Genomic DNA, 24,721 nt, shown 5'->3' on the forward strand with positions numbered 1-24,721 from the left:
TTTGGGTTTGGAAAAGCAGTGGTCAAATCCTGAAAACATCAAGTAGCGAGATTACCTTGTACATGAGCTTCTGGGCCTCTTAAGGGATAGAAATGTATCACTCCTGGATCTGAAATTTTAAATGCATCTATGTTCACCCGTGCCTACATTGGCCAACTAGTGTTAAAGTCTAAGGTGGGTGCTTGGTGGGACTGTTTGCATGGGTGTGTAATTGGAGAAATAGAGACTATCAGGCATTTTCTATTCTTTTACCCTCACTTCTCAGATTTTTAGACTGACAAGAGTTTTCTGTGTTACAGGCTAGTCCTGCTCCCCACGATACCAGTGCTCATCCAGCTCCCCCACACCACCTCAGGCACAGCAGACACTCGGCACAGCAGACACAAATCATACACAGGAGACCAGAAGTAGAGGAAAAAGGGCTGTAATGGAAACACACACCAGTGCATATGAGGGCGGCATTCTGCTCTGCCCTCCCAGGCCTAGCTCATCCTTATGTACAATGGTGTAGCTAAATCTATTCTCCACCCATAAACCAGCATGTATAATGCATGTATGGTAACAAAAAGGACATTTCACCGAACATGGGAAACAAAGTAAATTTTGCAACTGTAGACTGTTTCTGCTAGGCAGGCTCTGGCAGCCTTGGGATTTGAGCCAGCAGCTTCATCACTGTGTACTTCACGGGAGGGGCTGTCCATGCCTGGCAGTCTGAGGCATCACAGCATTTCACAGCACAGCTGTGCTGTCCACTGCTCTACGACATCGCTTGGCATGGGTGTTCAGTTGTTAGGCCAGTTTCTTAGGCAAGTCTGTAGGACAGTTCATTTGCATCTGATGAATCTCAAAGAAACCAAAAGAAAGTGCAGAACCAGAAAGGTAACATGTGCCCAGTTTTTTTCCTGTCTTGTCATTTTATCAATGAATCACTGGCTAAAGCCTTGCACTACTTCTACATAAAGCACACTGCAATACAACTATTCTGATACATACAAACTCAATAAGTAAGATAAAAAATAAAATATCAAACTAAGACAACTGATTTATGTCTTAACTCATCTAAAGCCATTCATTCACTGTATTGTATTGCACTCCCACTATCATCAGCCATTATCCAGGGTGCATCTAAAACAACATAAACAGTCATAACTACATATCCCTACCCTTCTAGCTCTGAGCATCCATGTCACTCTAACATTCAGCACCACCTCCTTCGTGTGTCTGTTATGTTCGTGTCACACCGGAGGGAGAAAGGTCCAACTATGAACTGGTAACTGGACTGTCTAAACACACAAACAATAGGTTTGTTATCATTCAGAATTATTCAAGTTGAATGAATCACCTTAAGCATCCTGATCATGCTGCACTGTCAATAAATCACACTATTTAAAGTGTCCAAGCAATGCTAGGTAAATTAAAACTTAATACAGGGAGAACTAAAATGTAATCATGTATTTTATATACTGAACAAGCAGAGAACATACAAAGCAAAAAGTGAAACATACAATATTTACAGAAAAACAACAACAAAGACATTAGTTGGTTTTAAGCACACATGTATGTTAGTTGCCCAAATTCTATTCCATCCCAATCTGCCTATAACTAATAAAAGGTCATGAAGGAAAACTGTCAAACTTAATTATATATTTGTGTGCACTGTACAAGTCAAAGTCAATGGTTCTCTTACTTTCCAGTACATAGTCAGCCTCTAGTACCTCACAGTTCCTAGGTGCACCCGCAGTCAGTTTCAGCAAAAACATGTCGCTGCTTGTCATATTTCTCCCAAATAGCATATTGCATGGTGAATACCTGGTCGCTGACCGCTCTCTCAGTAGTCCATGGAGAACAAACAACAGCCAATCTTCCTACTGTTTGCCTTTCACATTCATCTGCTTGAACGGCTCCTTCTTTTGCTCATACTTCTGTCTTTTCTTCCAACAAGTCATACAAATGTCTGCATGCTCCTGTCAGCCTTCTTTTTCCATGGGCCACCAGGCCATCTCTGTCGGGCACTAAAATGCATTGTCTTGATCTTTCTCTGCATTGATATATTGCATCATTTGTTCATCCTCTCCTTTCCGATCAGCCAGGAGCCACTCACATTTCCTTTGACCCTCCTTCTAGCTCTTCTGTAGGATAATCTTCATCACTTCAAGCTTCGGGCCCTCCGTCACATGCCACTCGTCTATGGATGCCATTAGCTGTGGATGTATGTAATTGTCAGGTGTCACGGGCCACTCTTGCACAGATGCAGTTCTCGTCTTACTTCCCAGAGCCAACATCACTAATTGTAATTCACCACACTGTGCTCTTTCCCCCTAAACAGTATTGAGTCACGCTGGCATTGACCACCTTCTTTATATGTGGGCCTGTCAAAGTCCTTCTCTGGTGCACATGCCCTGAAAGCATTGTGGTGTCTTTTGTCAATCTCTGACATGCATTTGCCTGACAGTACGCCTTCCACAGGCATTTTGTTCTCTGCCCCGTCTAAGGTGCACACTGTACAGTCACCAGTCCTTCTGAAATCCAGTTTATTTCTTGCTGCTTTGTCCGGGCATGTCTCCTCCATGCTGTCAGGACCCGTTTGTGTGTGTCAGAATGTGGGTGGTACTCCTAGTAGGGGCCATCACCATAGTCATTGAGAACATCTGTACCATTCGTTTTTCTCCCTGCAGGCACCTATTTGCCAAGTCTGTCATTGCACAACTTTTTTCCAGAATGTCCTCCCTCCCCTCTGTTGCACACAGTTGCTTCTCCCAGTACCTAGCCAGCCAGTGTATCCCCCTCTTCCTCGTCCTCCTCTTTCTCAGAAATACATAGAGCCACCCCAACAGCATTCTGCGCCATCCACCCCAACCCCCACAGGCACTGGTGCTAGCTACTCACAATCCTGCCCCTCTGTGTGTTCTCCCTCCTCCAACTCCTTCACCGGCACTGCTTTTCTCACTGTCAGCCATGCGTCATCAGCTGCATTCAGAATGTATTCCCACCCCTGGGTGGACCTTAACATTTCCTTCACCTCCACCTTCCCTTCCACCACCCTCATTATCTCGTCTGGCAACACTGCCATAGTGTTCTATTTGTATTGCTGCTATTCTGCTCGCCGCTTTTAGCCTTTTTCTTAACCTGTTTATATATTGCTTTTAGCATATTTAATAATACATTGCTTTTAGCCCATTAGTCTGTTTAATACTGTGCAACATTGTATTTCTACTGGTATCTTGGTCGAGTTAACCACTATTGTGTAACTTTCCGCAATTTAAAATAGAGTACTAGGCTCTGCATGCATGCTCTCGCTGCAGCTACTCTGAACTACAACTCCCAGGGTTTTTGTAGTGCAGAGCAAGCTCTTAACTACAAACCCGGCGCGAACGCATCGGCATGAAGGAGCCCGCCGGTCTGTGCCGGTCCATGCAGGACCGCAAGGGTTTGGATTCCATTTCCTTGTCATTATGGGGCTGGCTGAGGTCCTCACCGCAATTGCTGCAGCCAGGAATATTTTCACCCAATATGAGTCTAGTTTGCTGCCTGAAGTCACTGTGATCCTGTTGGGTTTATCCTGTGGTCGCGCGCGCTGGTACCCAGATTGTGTCCTCTGTCTCCCCAGTAAGGAGCAGCTCAACAGTTGTGTTACAACCAATGTTCCTCCCTGAGGTAGTGGATATTCTGACCCCTCTCATTCTCCAACATATAGCACAGGGGGACATGTTTTCCTCAGATGCCAGTCCTGTGTCGGCAGTTGTATCTAGTCTGCCTATATCTAACATACAAACCCCATCATCTGAGCGTCTGACTAATAGCCATACTGTCACGCCTGTACACAATCTAGTCTGCATGCTTCTGAATACCAGATCTCTGGTCAAACACACTATAGAAGTCACGACTTACATAGAGGATTTGAACATTGACATTTGAGCGTTAACAGAAACATGGGGTCATATGACAGCTGTCCCTACTTTGAACCTGGCCATCCCTGAAGGCTATGATATGCTTAGACAGGACAGAGAGGAAGGCAGGGGGTGGGGTTGGCATTAATCTTCAAATCCTTCCTCACTATTTGGGAAACAAAAGGATCTATCATGAATGGTATTGAGTCCCTTCATGTTAAAATAGGACTCAATGTTGAATCTACCACTAATCTCATTCTTATTTACAGACCGCAGTCATTGACTGAATATTTTACCTTAGCATTATCCAGCACTTGCTGTCCTCCCTCAAACCCAGCTCTAGCTATCTCCTTATAGGGGACTTTAATTATTGGCTTGGTGATAAGGAGAATCAGCTGGCTGCGGAACTGAAGACTGCCCTGGCTAACCTGGGCTTCGTGCAGCTAATCAATTCCCCCACTCATAACCTTGGTCATACTCTTGATTGGATTTCCTCCATCAATGTCATGACCAAATACCTGTATGTAGCAACTTGCCCTTGGTCAGATCACTCCTTCTTGCATTTTACCATTCAGGCAGTCTTCCCTAACAAACTCAAGGCAAAAGGGTTTATGGTGTTTTCTTAGTAGACATTTTAAACTGTTCATCCGTGAAAGAGTTGAACCCTTGCTGAGTACTTCTATTAACTTCACTCCTCATGACACCTTTACCGACATGTCCAACATTCTTCTATCTAATTTAGAGGTTATTACTAATTCACTGACTCCCCTTAAAGGTAGGGAAGCTAGAGAGGGGGCAAGAAATAAACCTTAGTTCTCACCAGAATTGAAAAAACAAAAATCTTCCACTATGAAATGATTCTATAGTTGTAAATCGAGTCCATTGCCTAACCTTCTACCTAAATATAAAAGTGCAGCCAAAGCCTATAAAATGGCTTTTGTGGAAGCGAATAAAAACTCCCTCAACAACATGATCTCAAATGCCCAATCAGAGGTTAAAGAACTCTTTAAAATACTTAAGGAACAGGAGACTACTGGTTCCTCTATTGTGGGCCAAGTTGTTAAGGATGCCGCCTGGTGTCAGGACATGCAGGATGCCATGTCGGATAAATTGAAGGCTATTAAAGCTGACATAGTCGGGGAAGAAAGAGCTCCTGACAGTGTCTAATAATGCAGGGATGGATTCTTTCACTAGAAGCTCCTCTATTCCTCAATTTAATTTCTCCACTATCTCTAAGAATGAGTTATCGGTTATCGTGAATCAACTTAAAGTCACCTCCTGTAAAGGTGATCCTTGCTCAGCCCTAATAATTAAATCATGTCCGCCTGGTCTATTGATCGCTATCTGTAAGTTTGTCAATGCTTCACTTATAGAAGGTGTTGTGGCCACGGATTTTAAACAAGCCTGTGTTACTCCCATTCTTAAAAAACCCGGTCTCTCCTCTGAGGTTCCTCTTAACTCCAGGCCCATTACTAACAAGCAGTTTCTACTAAAAATCTTGGAAAGGGTCGTGTAAGAGCAGATTGCCCTACATCTGAATAACTTTACTGTGCTTAATTCCCGTCAATCAGGTTTCAGGGTCGGATACGGCACTGACACAGCTCTACTGAAACTTAAATCCAGGATACTGGAACGGACGGACAAGGGCCTTGCCTCGATGTTGATGCTCTTGGATTTGTCTGCTGCCTTCGACCTGGTCCACCATTCCATTCTGGTCGCCATATTGGAGGCAGTAGCTAATTTCTCCCCGGTTGCGGTGTGCTGGATCGCCTCTTTTTGGATAACCGAGAAAGCAGAGTCTTTTCTGGGGAAGCGGAGGCCCTCCCGATCCCCACTGAATTTGGCGTTCCGCAGGGAATCTGAATTTCCCCCTGCCTCTATAATATATTTATGGTTCCCTTCTTTGCTTTGTTGGATCAGGAGGGGATCATGTTTACCAACTACGCAGACGACACAAAGTGTTTGGTCCCCGTCGTTGGTACTCACGCTAGGGATGAGGCCGAATTTAACAGACTATACACCCTCATTCAGAATTGGATGGTGGGAAATAACTTGGCTCTTAACAGGGGCAAGACAGAGCTCCTGATTGTTGGTTCGCAGCCCATGTTGTCAAAGATGGGCTCATCATATGAGAGCTTCCAATTGGGCGAGGTCAAGATAGCCCCCCTGATTAAGGTTAAAACCTTGGGGGTTGTCATTGACCATCAGCTCACAGAGAGCCCATGTGGGGAGTCTTGTTTTGGCGTCAACCTACTATATTAAACCTTTAGGCCACCTTAGGCCTTTTATTACTCAGGCAAATGCTGAGACTATTGCCCAAGCTATCATCAGAGCTAAAATAGATTTTTGCTCTAGCCTATGAGATCTTCCAGAGCAAATCTGCAGGTCTTTAGAGTATCCATGAGGATCTGCAATCTGGAGACAATCTGAAGACTACCGTCAATCTACATCACCGCACGGGGATCCGTGAGATCATCCTCAGCTAGTTCAAGCGCTATCTTGCAAACGCTAACAGTTTGTAAAACTAGATTCTTCCAGATCACCAACTCTACCCATCACCTGTTGAGTCCTGCAAGCATCCATCCTGTCCCCCGTGATCTTCAATCTTTACATGGAACCGCTTGGAACCTTCCTCTCTCTGCATAACATCCAAATTCACCAATACGGAGATGATGCAAGGATCTACCTCAAGAAAGCCTCCATCGAAGACATCTACAGGCTCAAGGCCCGCCTCCCATTGATCCACTCCTGGATGTTCAGTGCTTACCTGAAGCTCAACCCGTCCAAGACGAAATTCCTACTGCTGACCAACAACACCAAGCACCCTGACATCCAGCCCTGGCTCTCTGCTATGAACCTTGAGGGATTCACACCCCAGCTGGCCCACTGTGCCAAGTCCCTTGGTTCCACAATGACAAACACCAACTTTTTCTCCTGCAGAAAATCAAGCCCTTCATCACAGAAAACAACTTCAGATCTGCCATCCAAGTCTTGGTCCTCACCTGCCTGGATGCTGGCAATGCCCTTTTGGAAGGTCTTCCGGTGTCTATCCTGCACCCCTGACATGTTTCCTGCATGCTGCAGCTAGACTCATTAAAGGACTGAGCAAATTCGACACCATCACCCCGACCATCATCAAAGTGGACTTGCTCCCACTGCAAGACTGTACCATCTTCGAATCCTGTTGCAGCATCTACAAATGTGACATCCTGAAGTCCCCAAGCTACCTCACTGAGAAACTCAGCATCTCCTGAGGCCTGCAATCCACCAGAAGTAAGGAAGTGTGCAAACTTGGATTACAACACTGCAGGAAGGAAAAAAACCATAAGACAGGTTTCTCTGTCTATGCTCCAAGGCTCTCGAACCTCCTCCCAGTCAACATCAGACTTTCCCCATCACTTCTACAGTTCAGGAAAGAGCTCAAAACCTTCCTCTTCAAAGAATGGCTCCTACTTAACACCTAGGTTTACACATCCTGCACTCCCCACCCTATCTGAGAATTAGTGATCTGCTCCCCACTGCCTAAAACCCATGCTGCCAATTGCCCACCCTCCCCTGTTTGCTTCCTGCTCCTTTTTTCTCTGCTTCCCTCACTGTGTTCTTCCCCTATGATTGTAAAGTGCTCCGTTGCTTCCCGAAGCTAGGTCTGTGTTCAATAAATACCCTAATAATAATAATAGTAACAAAAATAAAAGAAGAAAGAGTGCTAGACTCCTTCTCCAAGTCCAAATGTGATTGGTCTAAAACTAGCCTGCCTTAGTGGTCCAATCCCTGCTCCTGGATGTAGTGGACTTTGCACCTCTGATATCATACCCAAAGTGCTTTATGTCAGAGGAAGTGGTGGGGACAGGAATGGGAAAGAGAGACAGAGAGCAACACAATGGTGTAAGTCTCCTTCGAGTGACCAGAGCCCTCCTGCATATCCCTGTCCCGCCCCCTTCCCTCCTTGCTAACTACAAGATGCAGCACCCCATGTGAGGCTATTCCTTTTGAATGGGTGTGCTCCTCGGATGCCTGGGCCCCTGAAGGAGTGTGTTACCAGCCCTCACAAAGGGATCAAAGAAGAAGCTTGGTTTTCTGGGTTTTGGATCTGGCATTTGGCAGTATCAACCCTTCTGACCAGAAAACATATCACCTTTCACAGCAGAGCTCATTCACAGGAGTTGACACATGTGCGATATATATTGCGATGATGATCATAAGTAATTGTAATTTGTTATTTATAACACGCTTAATACCCAGAGGTTTCTAAGCATGGACCCGGGGATCACACCTGTTTTACTCTGCATCGTCTTGCTTGCCAGGTGAGAGCGTTTCCCCTGAGCTATCCTCGTAGTACCGTGCACTATGCCTAAACTCAGGCATGGCTTAATTTGGAGTTTACCTGCTAGCAGCAGGGGTTACATATGATCATTGTAGCTTTAGTACAGGGGGTCATATCTCAAATACAGCCCCTGCCTGCACAGACTTGCTGCAGCTTTGGCGTGGGCATTGTGTGACCTTTTAACCTTTTCTTCAACACAAGTAGAATAGGTGCTGCACATCAGGCTACAGATGCAGCAGGATGCACGCAACCTATGCTTTTGGCATGGAGTTGGCAAAGAAGCTGAATTTGGTTAGCAGATTACCCTTTTGGGGATGGAATTACCTGATTCATTTTATGTATTAATACAAACTAGCAAAAGTACCCGTTCTACGAATGGGTTCGGTAGACAGACATGATAACACTCTCATTAATTGTTGAAAATGAATGATCTTGTAGGTCGCTGTTCCGTCTTACCTTGGCCTGGTGCAGTTTGTTGCAGTGCATTGCGGTGCAAATATCTCAGAAATCGTGGAACCTAGGGCCTTGAAACATGGTTTTGGAGATCAAATAGGGAACTCAAGTTTAGTTCCTCATGTCGGACCAGTTGAGAAACAAAAATGTTTCTTTCCCTTCCCTGGTGAACATTGTTTACGGCTTCGTCGGCAGGCACCATCTTGCAACAATCCTCTGGATCCTGATGCAGCAAATATTTGGAAACTTCTGGAATGCTGCCTGACTTCATCTTTGCATCTCAGGTCCATTTGCTTCTCATATATTTTGTGATTCCCTTCCCGGTAAACATAGTTCACGGCTTTGTTGGCAGGACACAAACCAACAAAAAATATTAACTTTTGCTGACATCTGTGGAAATGGGTGGGGTGCCCAAATGTCATGTAGCCAATAATGTCCGGAGGATCCTAACAGGTATCTATGCAAAATTTGGTGCAGATTAATTAAAAGGTGTGGAATTGTATAAGGAACAACACTTCGCTAAACCACAAACCTGCAAAAAACTTTGGCTTTTGCTGAAATCCAGGGCAAGGGGTGGTGTGTCCAAATGTCATGTAAGCAACGAAGGGTTTGGATAGGCGCACAACAAATTAACAGATGTACATTGGAGATTAAACAACTTCAGAAAGTACGGGTGCTGGGGAGGAATACAAACCCTGACACAGGGTTTGTGCAAAAACTGAAACAAGGAAAAGTGTCTACATCTAGAGACACTCCCATCCCCTGCACACCATTAATACTGATACACTATCAGTCAATAATATTAAAAAAAGAGTGTAATCTTCTAATAAGTCAAACTTTAATCGAAGCAAACAGTTCTAAGTACTGTAAAAATCACTTCAAATCAACATAAAGGAATAAAGGCATTCAATACATAGAAATAAGCCATTAATCATGAGAAAAATGTATACAAATTAGCAACTGAAATAATAATATACAATCCAAATTTTCAAATGATGAATTTCGTAGTAGTGAACTCAGATGATCAGATGCTCTACGCGTTTCGGGGAATAACCCCTTCTTCAGGAGCAAAGTAATCTGAAAATGTATGCATCAAAAGTACAACATCAGTATATTGTTTCACAATGTTAAAACAAGGATGTACACAAAGATTGAGCAATCCAACACCGCTAAGTGCAAGAGTACAAAGATTTTAGCTAATTCACAAAAGTACATGAAAGTCCACATTAAGGTACACATAGGTGATCAAGATATAAAGATCGATTTAACCAAGGGTGTGACTCCAAAAAGAGATGGGAAAATGAGTAGGCTAAAAAAAAAGGCGAATACCTGAAATAAACACGGGCGTGCTGAATCTGATGTACAGCGGTGCTGTGTGGAGAAGAATCCACAAACTGCTGAGGTGCAAATAAACTTTTTTCGAGGTCATAAACCTGGTGTAAAAAATAAATTAATATGTATAGCCACTTGTGTGAGACAAAAACATTTTAGATCAAAGAAAATTAAAACCTGCTGGAGAGACAGTTAACAATCAAGCTGCTTACCACAAAATTGAGCTGCAGTCGCTTAACTATATTAAGATATTCGGGGTTACAGCTGAAGCAATCAGGAAAGGTCCAACTTCAATCCTAGACACTTCAAGAGTCAATCGAGGGAGTGCCTAAGTAATGCCAATCTTGTGCGGAAAAATACAAGTACTGTCCTACATGTACCAAACAAGAAAAAGAAACAAGAATTACCACTAAGCTAACCTAAGCATCTAACTGTAGCAAAAACTCTTGGGCTATCACTCTAGAAATGTGCCATACAGGTAAACAAACAAAGAGCAAACCAAAGAAAACGCGTGAGGCAGGTAATGCACATGGGGTGCACACCCAGGATAATTATCAAAAATTGAGCAAGGAAAACGTAGTCCAAGATACATTCATTCAAAGCACCAAGTGATAAAAAGTAAAGCGGAAGCCTTTAACTCGGCACACGGATGAAAGTGCCCCACATAAATAACAAAGCCTAAATAGAATTTCCAAACTCACCGTGCAAAAATGCAAAGAATATCCGTGCACGTCACCTGCTCCAGTAGCTCTGCACGCTGATGCCGGACGTGTGTTAAGTAGTGATGACTCGTAAGGAGTCATATGACAAAGAGATGTCACATGACCCAAAGGTTGTGAACGGAACGTTCTAATCGCGGAGGCATAGGCGGAACAAACGGTAGCTGTGCACCACTGAATGCACAGTGTACCGTTAGTAAAGAGCAATAATAAAAATAAAAAGGAACACTTAAATTTAGAGGAGGGAACAAATATAAACTGAAATGCGGCGCCATATATGAAGAACTAAGTCAAGAGAGCCAAAAAATAAATCTAAAGCGTAAACTAGCACCCAGTTAATGGAAGTGAATCCACAACACCTGGGCAAAACAGATGATAAAGGGAAATAGGTGAGAAAGGCAGCGAATAAATAAAAAGATAAATGAGCAATGAATTCCAAACCAATTACTAAAACTAAGAAAGCAAATATACGTACTGCGTGAACAATGAAACAAATGTAGCCCCGTGTGAACAGTAAAACAAATAAAATAGCAAAACAGAAATAACTAATAAAGTGAAAAAAGATGCTCCACACAAGTTAACAGAATAGGAAAAGAATAGAGAGATAAACACTACTTATTGAAGTCACATCTAGGTAGTTCAACCTGCCAGAGAAAGATCAGATTCAAACAAAGCAGTTAAGCGAGAACTCCTCATTTAATCCTCTAGGTGAAATAGTGTCAAGCAAGTCGATCCAAAACATCTCTCTTTGGGTGAGTATTCTCATAAAGTCCCCTCCCCTGGTGGGACGCTTAACTTCCAAGATGGTGAACCTAATCTGGGCTATGGTGTGGCGAGCTGATGTGAAATGTCTCGAAACCGAAGATTTGTTATTCTTGCAACGAATATTTGATTTGTGCTCGGTCCACCTCTCTTGGGCTGAACGGGCGGTCTGCCCAACATAGATTAAACCGCATGGGCATTTGATGCAGTAAATGACACCAGTAGATCGGCAAGTTGCAAAGAGTCGTAATTTGATCTTTTTCCCCGTGTGGGGGTGTGAAATAGAATCACCCTTAGATATATTGTTACAGTGACTGCAGGATAAGCAAGGAAATGTACCTTTTTTCTTTGTGGCTAGTGTCAATTAAGTTTCCTTAAGTGTGCATTCTGCCTTTACAACTTTGTCTCGGATGTTGACTCCTCGTTTGTATACCATCATTGGTGGTTCAGGAAACAGCTCGCCTAGAGTTGGATCATAATGCAGAATGGGCCAATGTTTTTGGATAATTCGTTTAATGTGAAATGATTGTCTAGAGAATTTAGAAATGTGGAGGATGGCCGTATTCTCTTTTTTGGTTGTAACAGTCAATAGTTGTTCTCTGGTCATCGGGAGTGACTTTGCCTGTGCTGCTTCTACTAATTCCACTGGATACCCTCTTGAGATAAATCGCTTAGACAAATTCACACACTCCTCTTGAAAAACATCACAATCATTGATGATTCTCTTCAGACGTAACGTTTGGCTATATGGCAGACTCGCCATTATTGCCTTAGGGTGGAAACTAGCGTAATGTAATAAACTGTTGATGTCAGTAGCTTTGTGGTATACAGATGTTTTAATTTGATTGTTCACAATTTCTAGTTGTACGTCTAGAAAATGGAGAGAAGGTTCCCCAATGTCTAAAGTGAATTTCATTCTTGGATGAACAGAATTAAGATAGTCAAGAAAATCTTTCAGTTCTTTTTTGGATATATACATGTATTGGTTTGAGAAAAGATTTGTACTGGACAACATGGAATGGTCGTCAAAGATTATTATGTGGAAAAGGTACATAGACGATATTTTTGGTGTGTTGTGTGGCTCCAGCGGTGTTGGATTGCTCAATCTTTGTGTACATCCTTGTTTTAACATTGTGAAACAATATACTGATGTTGTACTTTTGATGCATACATTTTCAGATTACTTTGCTCCTGAAGAAGGGGTTATTCCCCGAACGCGTAGAGCATCTGATCATCTGAGTTCACTACTACGAAATTCATCATTTGAAAATTTGGATTGTATATTATTATTTCAGTTGCTAATTTGTATATATTTTTCTCATGATTAATGGCTTATTTCTATGTATTGAATGCCTTTATTCCTTTATGTTGATTTGAAGTGATTTTTACAGTACTTAGAACTGTTTGCTTCGATTAAAGTTTGACTTATTAGAAGATTACACTCTTTTTTTATTATTATTGACTGATAGTGTATCAGTATTAATGGTGTGCAGGGGACGGGAGTGTCTCTAGATGTAGACACTTTTCCTTGTTCCAAATGTCATGTAGCCAGTAATGTCCGGAGTGTCCTAACAGGAAACTATGCCCAATGTTGTGAAGATTGGTGAAACGGTGCGGAATTGTAAAAGGACAACACTTCGCACTTCAAAACCCACAAACCCACACACAACGTTTGACTTTTATATATAGATTCAAAAGGCCAGAGCTTTACAGCGTTGGCAATTGTGGGTTTGGGTGTTGGTGATATTGATGAGGTTTGCTAGGGTAGCTTGCCAGGGCTACTGAGGGTGGTTGGCCATTCAAACCCTAGCGAGGATGTGAACGGGGAAGACACAGGATGATGTCTTTTGGCAATTAGCAGTAGAAGAGACTACTTAGTAGGTGAAATGCATGATAGCAGGTATAGCGCTTGGCATTATCAGGCCAGAACAGGCACAAACAGGTAAGGTCCTTGTCTTTGTCCTTCCTTCTCTGACGATAGTGAAATAGCCTGTGGACGGAGAGACTGAGTGGCAGAGCTTACTCAATGCTGTCAACCAGGAGCTGGCCTACAGTAGTTAAGTAGATGCCAGGAAGGCATGAAAACTGGTGGTGGATGGAGCAGCAGAGTGACGGGGCCTGGCCCCATGACCGGAAGCCTACTCAATACTGTCTGCCTGGAGCTGGCCTAACATTTTTAGGTAAATGCCTGAAAGGTGTAAAACGGGTGGTGTTGGGCAGAGCAGCTGAGTGTCAGGGTCTAGTTACATGACCAGCATCCTACTAAATACTGCCTGCCTGGAGCTGGTCTACTGTGTTTAGGTAGATGCCTGAAAGGTGTGAACGCTGGTGGTGGTGGGCAGAGTAACTGAGTGACAGGGCCTGGTCACATGACCAGCAGCCTACTCTATTCTGTGTGCCTGGAGCTGGCCTACAGTCCTTAAGTAGATGCCTGGAAGGTGTGAAAACTGGTGGTGGGCGGAGCAACTGAGTGACAGTGCCTGGTCACATGACCATCAGCCTACTCTATGCTATGTGCCTGGAGCTGGCCTACAGTCCTTAAGTAGATGCCTGGAAGGTGTGGAAACTGGTGGTGGGCGGAGCAACTGAGTAGCAGGGCCTTGTCGCATGACTAGCAGCCTACTTAATGCAGTCTGCCTGGAGCTGGCCTACAGTCCATAGGTAGATGCCTGGAAGGTGGGAAAACTTGTGGTGGGTGGAGCAGCTGAGTGGCCGGGCCTGGGCTTGGCATATACCAAGACTTAAATAGCGACGTACCAGTCCCAGGTGCTGCACATTGTTCTTGATAAGGACGCAGGATCGCATGGCACAATGGAGATTGACAGAATGGGGAATTAAGCAAATGTTAGGAAAAGGCAGGCTGCACGAGGTAGTAATGGCAGGTGGAGCTGGCTTGTCCGGCTGTAAGAGACCAGGAGGAATGAAGCAGAAGAAGGAAGGCAGCAAAGAATAGAATAGGACAGTTATCAATGGTAGGAGAGTGCAAGAAGCAAAGTGCATCAGAGGGCTGTAAATAAAGAATATGAGAGGACAGGAAAGGAAACAAAGGCTAGGACAAAGCTGGAAGCAAGGAGAAGGAGAGGGCAAGTAGCAAAATGTGTGGCAGGGCAGGCACCATGGGGTTGTAATGGCAGGCAGAAAACACTACCATAGGTAGGTAAGGGCTATTATCAAGCAGTAAAAGAGGGTAAGCAACAAAAGGGTAGATCAGGGAAGGCAGCAAAAGAAGGATAGTGCAGGAGGTTAACTGTAGGGGAGATAAGGAAACAAAGAGATAGAAAGGGCAGGAAGCAAGGTATAGACGAGGGAAGGGAGGAAGACCTAGGAGAAGCAAAGGGTAGAAGATGGCAGGGAACAACTCGTAAAAAGTTGGGGTAGGCAACGGAAGGCAGCATGAGGTAGGAGAGTGCAGGAAGCATGAGGCAGGAGAGAGCAGCCATTACAGGAGGGGAGGCAGCATCCGGGGGCACCAGAGGACAGAAAGCAAGCATTAGGTGAATGCAGGATACACAAAGGGTTAGAGTGGGAATGCAGTGCTAGGTAGAAGAGATTAGGTATCATGGAAGAGTAATGATATGCAGAATATGCTACCGGAAACAAGGAAAATGTTAGGGCAAGTAGAAGAGAGTAGGAAGCAAGTGGTATGTGCATGAAGGATACAACTACATACATTGTCTACTAGAAATAAGGTAAAGGGGTTTCCAAAGTGCCATTGACATTCATTATTCAGAGGGGATCTTCAATGGTGACAAAGAAAAATACATTGATATATTTTCAAGTGTGTGTTTCAAAATTAGGACTAGTTTATGCTAGATCCTCAAGATTATCCCGGCCCCAATTACTCACACCTTGACCTTTGTCATACAAGCCTTTTCAGAGTGAAACAAATCACTGTGTCTTTCAGTATAGCTGGTAAAGTGTTCAACATAGCCGGGAGTGTTCCGGTGTAGAAAACAGTGTGGACAGTATTGTTGCAGTTTATCCTCCTTGTCCATTGTTTTGGAGGCGTCCCCGAAAGCACAAAAGCACCTTGCTCCAGCAAAGTGTTCTGCTGAGTGTTCCGGTGTTCGGGGGTTCAGGGTGCGGAGGTGCAAAGTACAAAGTGCTTGGAACTCCAGGCATTCTTGGAAACTATTGTACTTCTCCAGTGCCCCTTGCCAGGATGCAGGACTTAACTGGCAAAATCCCCACTTCCGAGATGACAGAGTGAAGACCGAGGGTGCCTGTGGGCACCATGGAGCAATGATTGCTACCCGATTCCAGGCTGCCCCCGCGAACACCGAGTCAAATGAAGTTGTGTATCAAGAGGAGGCGAGAGATGCTGTAGAAGTCGGAGGAGCAGGAGGACATGAAGGAGCTGCGAATCACCATCTGCTGTCCTCCAATTTGACAGCTCTCGAAGGTACTGTCTACCCCTGTGCCCTTCTGGTTGACTTGAACGAGCAACTGGCACGTCGTTCCCCTCCTCTGACTGCCATAACGCAGGCTGCACATGAGTAACCCCTCTCTATGTATGAACCATTGAGCCAGAAAAACCGGGAAGGAGAGGGGGAGGCGGAGCAATGTACACTGGTCCTGCTGTCCACCCAGAGCAGCATTGATAAATCTTGCCGGGTACCCACATAATATTTGTCTACGTGGCCCGATGATGAGCCTAGAAATAATACATCCATGACATCCAACTTACCGAAAGAACCTCTTAGTCTAAATGATGTAAACTTACCGGGCGAGCACGCCAACATATACTCTGGAGTTCAGATCGAGTCAGTGTCTGGACTAGCTCCCACTCACTTCTTGAGGAAGGCAGTGCAAGAATTGGAGCTGTTAGTCAGAATTGCATGCAGTACCCTCTGGGACCACCACATATAATTGGGACTACAGGTGTAAGCAAAACCAACCTTTGGTAAAGGTCTGTACTACACAGTTTTGTGGTAGCGGGCTGAGCAGCCAGGCTTATCTCAAGAGGGAATGTGAGCAGTACAAGGATGTTACACAGAGTTCTTACAATCACAGTGGTTCAAGTAGACACTTGCATTCAAGGTTTCGTGGTAAAACACTTATTAATTGATTACACAATAATTTAGAAAACATTCACTAGAAAGAGGCAACTTAATAGTATACACAAATAAACTTCAACACCAAACCAATATGTGTCTGAGTAAATTAGGCTCCTCTAAAATAGGAGCAAAATAGCATTTCAGTCACTTTAAATAGGAGGGAAAAGGCACAAGTTAACAGAATAGATCACACATACTTTCTTAGGCAGTGCAAATAGTTTCAGGTTACTACAGGACTTGATTCAGTTCAATAGGCCTAAGCCAAAGTCAATGGACTAGTGTCTTGGATAGGAAAGAGCAGTTCTTGAAGTAAACGGTAAAGTCTTTGCCAAAGTTCTTAGAAGTAGTTTGTACGAAAAAGAATCATATGTTGGGTCACAAGCTGATTCGGCCTGCAAGTTGGGAAAGTTCCACAAACTTTCGCCGCGAGAGATGCGTTCTCTTAATCGGGCTGGCACAGTACCTTAATATGGAGCAAAAAAGATGCAGCCGCAGATGTTGGTTCCTGGCAGTTCCTGCAGATCTCACTGTTCCTGAGCCTCAGTTGTGGGGAGAAGAGGGAGGACGTCGGGGGACTCCTGCACTGAACAGGATCATCAGAAAACGCTGACAAAATGGAGTCACTTCAGTTCGAGTAGCTGTCGTCAAGCACACAAGCTGGTGTCCTTCCTCCTGGTTAATCCTAACCAGCTCCGAGAATGGTAGGATGGTCCCACCAACTCAAAGGAAGAAGTTGTTCTTGAAGGGGATTCTCTGTCGAAAGGAGCTTTGGCGATTCGTACCTGCAGCAGGGCTTCACCAGGCAAACCAACGGTCCAGGAGTTGCAGCAGCCGTCCTCTTCATGCTCGTCTTCGGTTCTTTCATTCCAGTGGTCGACTCTGCTTTCCAGTCCTAGAGACTCAGCTTTTAAACAGTTTTCTCCCTTTCATTCCAGCCTAGCTGCCACTCACCCAGCAGTGTGGCTGTCCTTGTCGGACAGTCAGCCAGCCAATCACGCCAGAGTGCTTTTGGGTCTCCTAGGAGACTAAGCACAGGGAGTTTTGTCACCTCCCTCACTTCCTGCCCACCCCAGACACTGTCACCAGAGGCTGTCTTCAATCCTGAAGCCTGCCAAAGGCATGGAAACAAAGGGACCAAACCTAGTTTGGCATGCAGAGACAAACTCTAGAAGGACCTTTCAAGGACCTTTCCAAAAAGAAATGGTGAAAAAAATGGTGAAAAAAGAAGACTGGGACCCGTTTAAACAAAGGGGCTTAAGGCGCATTCTTGTAAAACATGGCTCCTGCGATGTTTAGCTACCGGTGTTCGCAATGAGGAAAAATCATGGTAGTTCATTTTAAAACCACTGCCACCAGCCATTTCGTTAGGAAAGGGTAGCATTTGACTGCTACATGGGTTTCTAGACACGGGGGATACTAGGTAACGCCTCCAGCACTCTATAGGAAGATAGTGTTTAAAAAGACTAGTAAAGTCAATTTAACCTTACATTCTCTGGGAACAGTAGTTTATCCCAGAGAAGGTATTTAAACCTTTGGGAAGTCTAAAAAGACATCCCTGTTTTACTGCACTGAGGATGCTGTGTAACACACATGAAAAGTCGAGTTGTCAAAGAATGGTACAAAAGATCAAGCCATGCCCGCGTATGGGAAGCAAAACCGGTCACCGGGAAGAAGAGTGAGCCTTGCTCACAGGTCAATAAACAACGGACCTTGTCACCATCAAAATCTACAACCCTTGAAAGCCCTCCGTCATGTATCCTATCTTCTATTGTACAGTTAAATGAAGAAAACCCCTTGCCACCAACAAGAGGAGCAAAACGAACAGTCAAAGAAGTGGATGCGACAGGTCGACACTATCAATGGTACCGGGAAAAAAGGTCAGACTGGTGACCGATGGGGGAGCAGTTGGGCCTACCACCTTGGCCTTGACAGCAGAAGGCTCCTCCAACTGGATTGACAACAGAAAACAGTGGGTCACACAAAGACGAAAAGAATACTGGGGATCTTAAACCACAGAAGATTCTAAAGATTCCGATAGGGAGAATTCAAACTATGGCAGGACCCGAAAAAGAAAACATTGGGAAAAAGGCGAGAGACACTTGACGAACGGTGCCCTCGTCCCAAAAAGTGGGAAAGCCACTAACTGTTTGATACAGGAAGATCAGTGTGCTAACCTCCAAGCAGCACTGGCCTCAATGGTAACCATAACATTTGCCCCATTCCTCAAACTATATGAATCTCTTCATGAAAATGATAAAGATCAGATGACACTCATTGCACTGATGCAATCGAAATTAATATTCAATGAGTCACATATCGAAGCAGCAAGAGAGAAGAGAGAAATTTTACAAAAAAAAGAGAAAATAGTCACATTCAAGACTTACAGTTTTAAATAGCATATCAACCGGGTAATTCATTGAATTAATGTGCGCTGAAAATGGGTGCGCAAGTGTGAAAATCGCAGCGCACGGTACGAAAGTCACGCAAGAGCACGTTTGTCGATTCATGGAAGGTGCTGCGCGTGGATTACCTGTGATCTGCGCTGAATCCGCGTGTGGCGCACACATCATTGCAACATCCTGAAGGCTGTGCGCGAGACGGCCAGTGAAGGCGCACACAGGCCAGCGCACACACCTAAAAAGGGGGCGGAACGCGCGAAATGGGGAACAACACGTGAACATGTGGGCGTTACGGGGGAAGTACCGCTGACAAATCCTTGCAACGCCCTCACACGCGCTAACAACACGTATTCATGGAATTGAACAGGGGAAACCTGCGTGCCACAAAATACACGCTAATCCGGAATAAAGTACGCCAGGCGGAAGCTGGCGGAAGCGGCCCCGCACAGCATAAAAGTGCACACAAACAACAAACAAGCTCATACCGCTACAATGAATATACCGTTCTTTGCAGCAGTGGTCGTGGGGCACCACAGGAGGAGAATAGCCAGGGCCCGCATTTTTTTACCCAGAACCAGCCTTTTTGGAATGCCTGATGGCCAGGTCTATGGCAGGTACAGGTTTCCATCCCATATCATCCTAGACCTGGTCGCTGAGTGGGAGGATGACCTCACATCACCCACCCTGTGCTCCCAAGCACTGAGCCCCTTGGAAAAGGTGCTCAATGTACTGCATTTCTTGGCCACTGGGTCATTTCAGCGGACAAGTGCCATAGTTGGGGGCATCGCACAGCCCACGCAGTCACGCTGCCTACACCAGGTGTTGGCGATCATGACTGCACGCCCCTCAGTCCGCAGGCACATGTACATGCCCAGAACACCCGCAGAAAGGCAGGCCATGGTCCAGGACTTTTACGGGGTGGCACACTTCCCCAAAGTGCTAGGTGCCATTGATTGCACCCATGTGGCTCTACGTCCTCCTAGGGCCACTGAGCATATCTAGAGCAACCGCAAGCACTGGCATTCCTTCAACGTGCAGGTTGTATGTGATGCCAAGGGAATCATCACCTCTGTATATGCCAACTATCCGGGGTCCACCCATGATAGTTTAATATTCAGAATGCCACCCCTAAACCGTGACCTGGAAGCTGGGAGGCATGGCGACACATGGCTCATTTGTGAGTACAAATGCCTCTGCACATGCATTCATGTCACACACAGAGAAATGGCAAAACCCAACTAATGACAACCATTATCACCTCCCCAGGGGACAGTGCCTACCCTCCGAGCACCTACATGATGACGCCAATACGGAACCCCACCACACCACCCGAGGTAAGATGCAACGCAGCCCATATTGCAACGCGGGGCATAGTGGAGCGCACATTCGGAGTGCTGAAGTCACGTTTCCGCTCTTTTGACCGCTCTGGCCGCCAGCTGCTATATACGTCCCCAGTAGTGTACAGGATCATAGTGACAGCATGTGTCCTGCACAACATTGCAACCTGGCGTGGCGATGGACATGGTGGTGCCCCCACATCCCCAACCACATGCACGGCCACTGGTCATGGGAGGGGAAAGGGCATGTGGCGAGTCAACCCGTACCCAGCTTGTGGCAACATTTTTCACCTAAAATCCCACCCCTGCGAAGTGCACACAGGCCTGGCACATACCAGCTGACAATTTATGATGACAAAGGGACAGTCAACTGTCACAACCATACCACCCTGAGATTGTTTCCCTGGAAGTGCTGCATAGTGTGCATCCCTAGCTACTTAAACAGCCCAATGCTGTGTCAGTAAAAGGCACACAATCATGCTGCATGAAGGACTACCCCCTTGCAAAACAGCACACCTAAATACTGGTATGTCACCCAACCTCTCCCAAATCCCTTCTCACCCGCCCGAGACACCATGGCATGGCATGCAATGTGAAAGCAACCAAATGACTGCACAACACATGAGACAACTGTCACAAAGTGCACCCTCACAAATGGAAACGGGCCACAGACAATTCCCTCTCACCTATGAAAAAGAAACAGCACACATCAACATATACTTACCAGCATGACAAAACATGAATACAGGACCCAACAGTGGCAACGTCTGACAGTAACCAATCACAATAGTCCAAGTGTGACAACCTGACAAAGGCAGCACATCGACCCCTCCCATCTCCAGTGTGTTGGTGGTAGGTAAATGTAGAAGGGTACTGCATACAACATGAACAGTTTCTGCAATGGAGACAGGCAAGGTAAGACATGAAGAAGCTACATGCAAATATGCATAATGACCAATATTGAATACAATATACAAATCAACCATGCAGTGGAGAAATCATCAGTAATCCCCACCTCTGTGTAAATTACTGTCACACGGTGCCACCCTTGCACGCCCATGCAAAGGGTAAGCAGGAGTGTCATATGTGTCTGGACCCCAAGCCTCAAACACAAACACAAGACAAGCCTGCATGGGCCCAGCTGGAACACACAGTGGATGCCTATGTGTGCCACGCAAAGCAACACACTGTAAAATGAATGCACAATAGACAAAAAAAGAGGAAAAACAAGAATTACAACAAAAAAAATTATAAAATGGCCATGGGTCGACCGGGGGGGGGGGGGCACCCAGGAAGGAGGAGGTGGATGTTGAGAAAAAATAAAAATACCCTTCGTTGGGCTCATGGCCTGCACGGCTACCTGATGGTGGGAGAACTGCTGTCGCTGTCGTTACCCTCTGGTGCTACATTAGAAGGTGTGCGTGGTATGGGAGGCAGACCACGCAAAGCCTTGGCATGCTCCTCCATGGCAGCAAGCATGCAGGTTTGAAAGGATTGGTTCTGCAGGATGATGGTCGGAGGTCCCCATGCAGCACATCACGGGTAGCAACGAGTTCTGCCTGCAAGGCCTCACATGATGCACTGATCTCCTCACGGGTCTCCTGGAGCTCAGCTGAGATTATGCGTGTTAGCTGCTCCAGCTGCTGTTTTGACCATGTACTCCGGGACTCCTCAAGTGCGCCCAGCGTAGCTCTGAGGGAGCTGTTTTCTTCCCTCAGGGCATCTCTGTGGGTCCGTGCCTCTGCAGATATGGCTGTGCGCAGAGCCCCGAGTTTAGCCCGTCGGTCCCTGTTGGCGGCCAACATATCCTGCTTGTGTGAGCGGCATGTGGACCACGTTGCCTGCTGCTGGAGATCCACTTGCCTTTCGGGGGGAGAATGGAAGTGGTCACCCTATCCATGGCCTGAGCCATCATCTCACATGATGCCCCCGTTGTTGTGCAATTGTATAAATGGAGTTCTCCCACGCAGTATTGCCCGGTGGCGCACGGTCACCACGTTGCCGGACACGACAACTGTTGGCCCCAATGTGATGTGCACCTTGCTGTGCTGGCACTGTCTGAGGCTGCAGGATTGCATTACTCCTTTGATCTGCTGCCCCAGAAACAGGAGCAAATATTGGGGAGTGTGACCCTGCATCCGTAACCACCACAAGCGCACATTCCATACACTGAATGGGCCATTGAGGGGTCTACCCCCAGTGCAGGTGCGTTGGACAGAACAGCATCCCTGCGAGAAACACTCACCGGCGACGGGACATTTGTGTCAATGTCTGATTCAGCACCCGAGCCATAGAGATCATCGGAGGTGTACCCAGAGACACACGTGGACAGGATGGTCTGTAGGACCAATGGATTCTCGTGCGCCACCACCACACGTCCTCCACTGGTGCCTGGTTGGTGCTCTGAGTACTCCTGCTCCTGCGCCATCTCCTCCTCCTCCACAGAATCTAGTGCCTCATCACCTGCACAAAATGGAAAGAGAAGTCATGAAGACATGCATGAACAGCATAGCCGACACACATAGGCATCACAATGTACACATCCAATACATTAATCAGACATGTCACACATGACACAAACTCAGCCATGCATGCAGTGGCAATGAAGTGGAAGGGGACCCTGAAAGCAGACACAGATGACTACAAAATGAAAAAGCAACACATGTGCTGCATGGTGCATAGCACCTGTATCACACATTAGCCTGTGAGGGGCATGGACCATCCACAAACATGACACATGCCAGCACACAGATGACACATAGCATAGCCATGCCAGAACAGACAAGGACACCCAGATGGGAGTCAATCACTACTGTCCCCCATCCATGTCAAACGCATATCATCAAACATAACATGCAAAAGAGTGGGACAAAACACACATTTGTCACACGCTGCAACAACGCCAGTGTGCTCAAATACAGTGATGGTAGGCTAATGGATACATCAATGGTAGGTCACTTGGACATGACATAAGTCAATTGTTATGTTGAAGGTTCAAACAGGGCTCAGAAGTGAGCATGTGCAGTGCATGTGTAGGTGCACAGCAGTCAATCAGCCTGATTGATGGAATCATTTGCGTAAAAAGTGCACATTTGTGGGCCTATGTGGATGAAAACCCCTGTCTGAAGTAAGGTGATTTTGGGGCAGAACGGCACACAAATGTGCATTTTTCATGCAAATGATACCATCAATCAGGCCGAATAAAGAGAAACAAATGTAGTAACAATGTTGTAGCATGATGGCAGTTTAAAGGCAAGTGCAGTCATCATGTGCAAAGTGTTTGCAGCGGTCAGTAGGGATACAGTGAACCCCAAACTCAAGGGCGGAGGATGGCTTGAAGGCACTACATGGGTCACATATAGCAGTTATGACTACACAGCCTGATCTGGCACTCAATCACAACAGATCACCCAAGCAACATACACATGGTCTGGAAACACACGCATGGGCATTCACTGGACATTGTCTCAAGATCTGGTAGGTTTCCCACGCCTTGGATCTGATCCTCTGCGATGAACCATCCAGCAATTGCCTCATGTTCTGTGAGTTCATCCTCCTCTGGTGGTGACCCACTGCCAGTCACCAGAGTAGAGGCGTAATTGGAAGCCAGCTTGTTTTTTGCTCGCTGTTTGAGGTCATTCCAATGCTTTGAGCAATCATCAGCTGTGCGCTTCACAAATCCAAGGGAACTAATGTGGCCCGTGATGAACTGCCAGTGGGCTCTATGCTGAGCAGTTGTAGTCTTGCACCCTGCCGTCACCAGCATGTCACGGCCATGTTTCGACATGTAGCCCACACTGCGTCTAGTTCCATATCATTGAACTCCGCTTCCTTGACGTGCCGGAGGGGCGAGCCGTGTCTGGTGTCCCAGCATGTTCCGCAAGAGCACGCTTCTTCCTCTTGAGAGGTGGTGCTGACCCTGAGTGGCTTACGCCGCTCCGGTCTGTAGGGGCTGAAGCACAGGTGGACTGGCCACTGGAAGCAGGCAATGGCAAATGACCAAAGGTCTCGCTGCAGGCATTGGCTGCTGGGTGCTGGTGCCAGGAGCGAGCGGCACAACTGCCTTGGTGTGAGGGTCCAGGACCAACACAGTCCGGCCTGGGTGACTCAGAGCCGGGGTGGAGTGAGCTGCAGCTGACCCTGCAGCCTCCTCACCCTGGCTACTCGGGGCAGCAGATGGCATTGCTGCCCCACATCCACGTGGCCTGGTGACAACAACTTTCCCCGCCACACGTGGCTTGGACCTCGTGACACGAAAGTTGTCTTGTGAGTCATCCCGTGCCTGTTCGGTGACCAATCCGGGCCGGACTATCTAGGCCTGAGCTGGGATGGTGTCAGCTGCATCTCCCTGACCCACTGGGGGGGGCATAGATGTCCCTGAATGGTCCTGGATACACTGCCCTCTTGGGCCACCCTGCCCACGTTGGCCACCACTGCCACCTTGGCCTCCC

This window comes from Ambystoma mexicanum, chromosome 4q, assembly GCF_040938575.1.
Source record: "Ambystoma mexicanum isolate Mex_15411 chromosome 4q, UKY_AmexF1_1, whole genome shotgun sequence".
In the NCBI taxonomy this organism is placed as follows: domain Eukaryota; kingdom Metazoa; phylum Chordata; class Amphibia; order Caudata; family Ambystomatidae; genus Ambystoma; species Ambystoma mexicanum.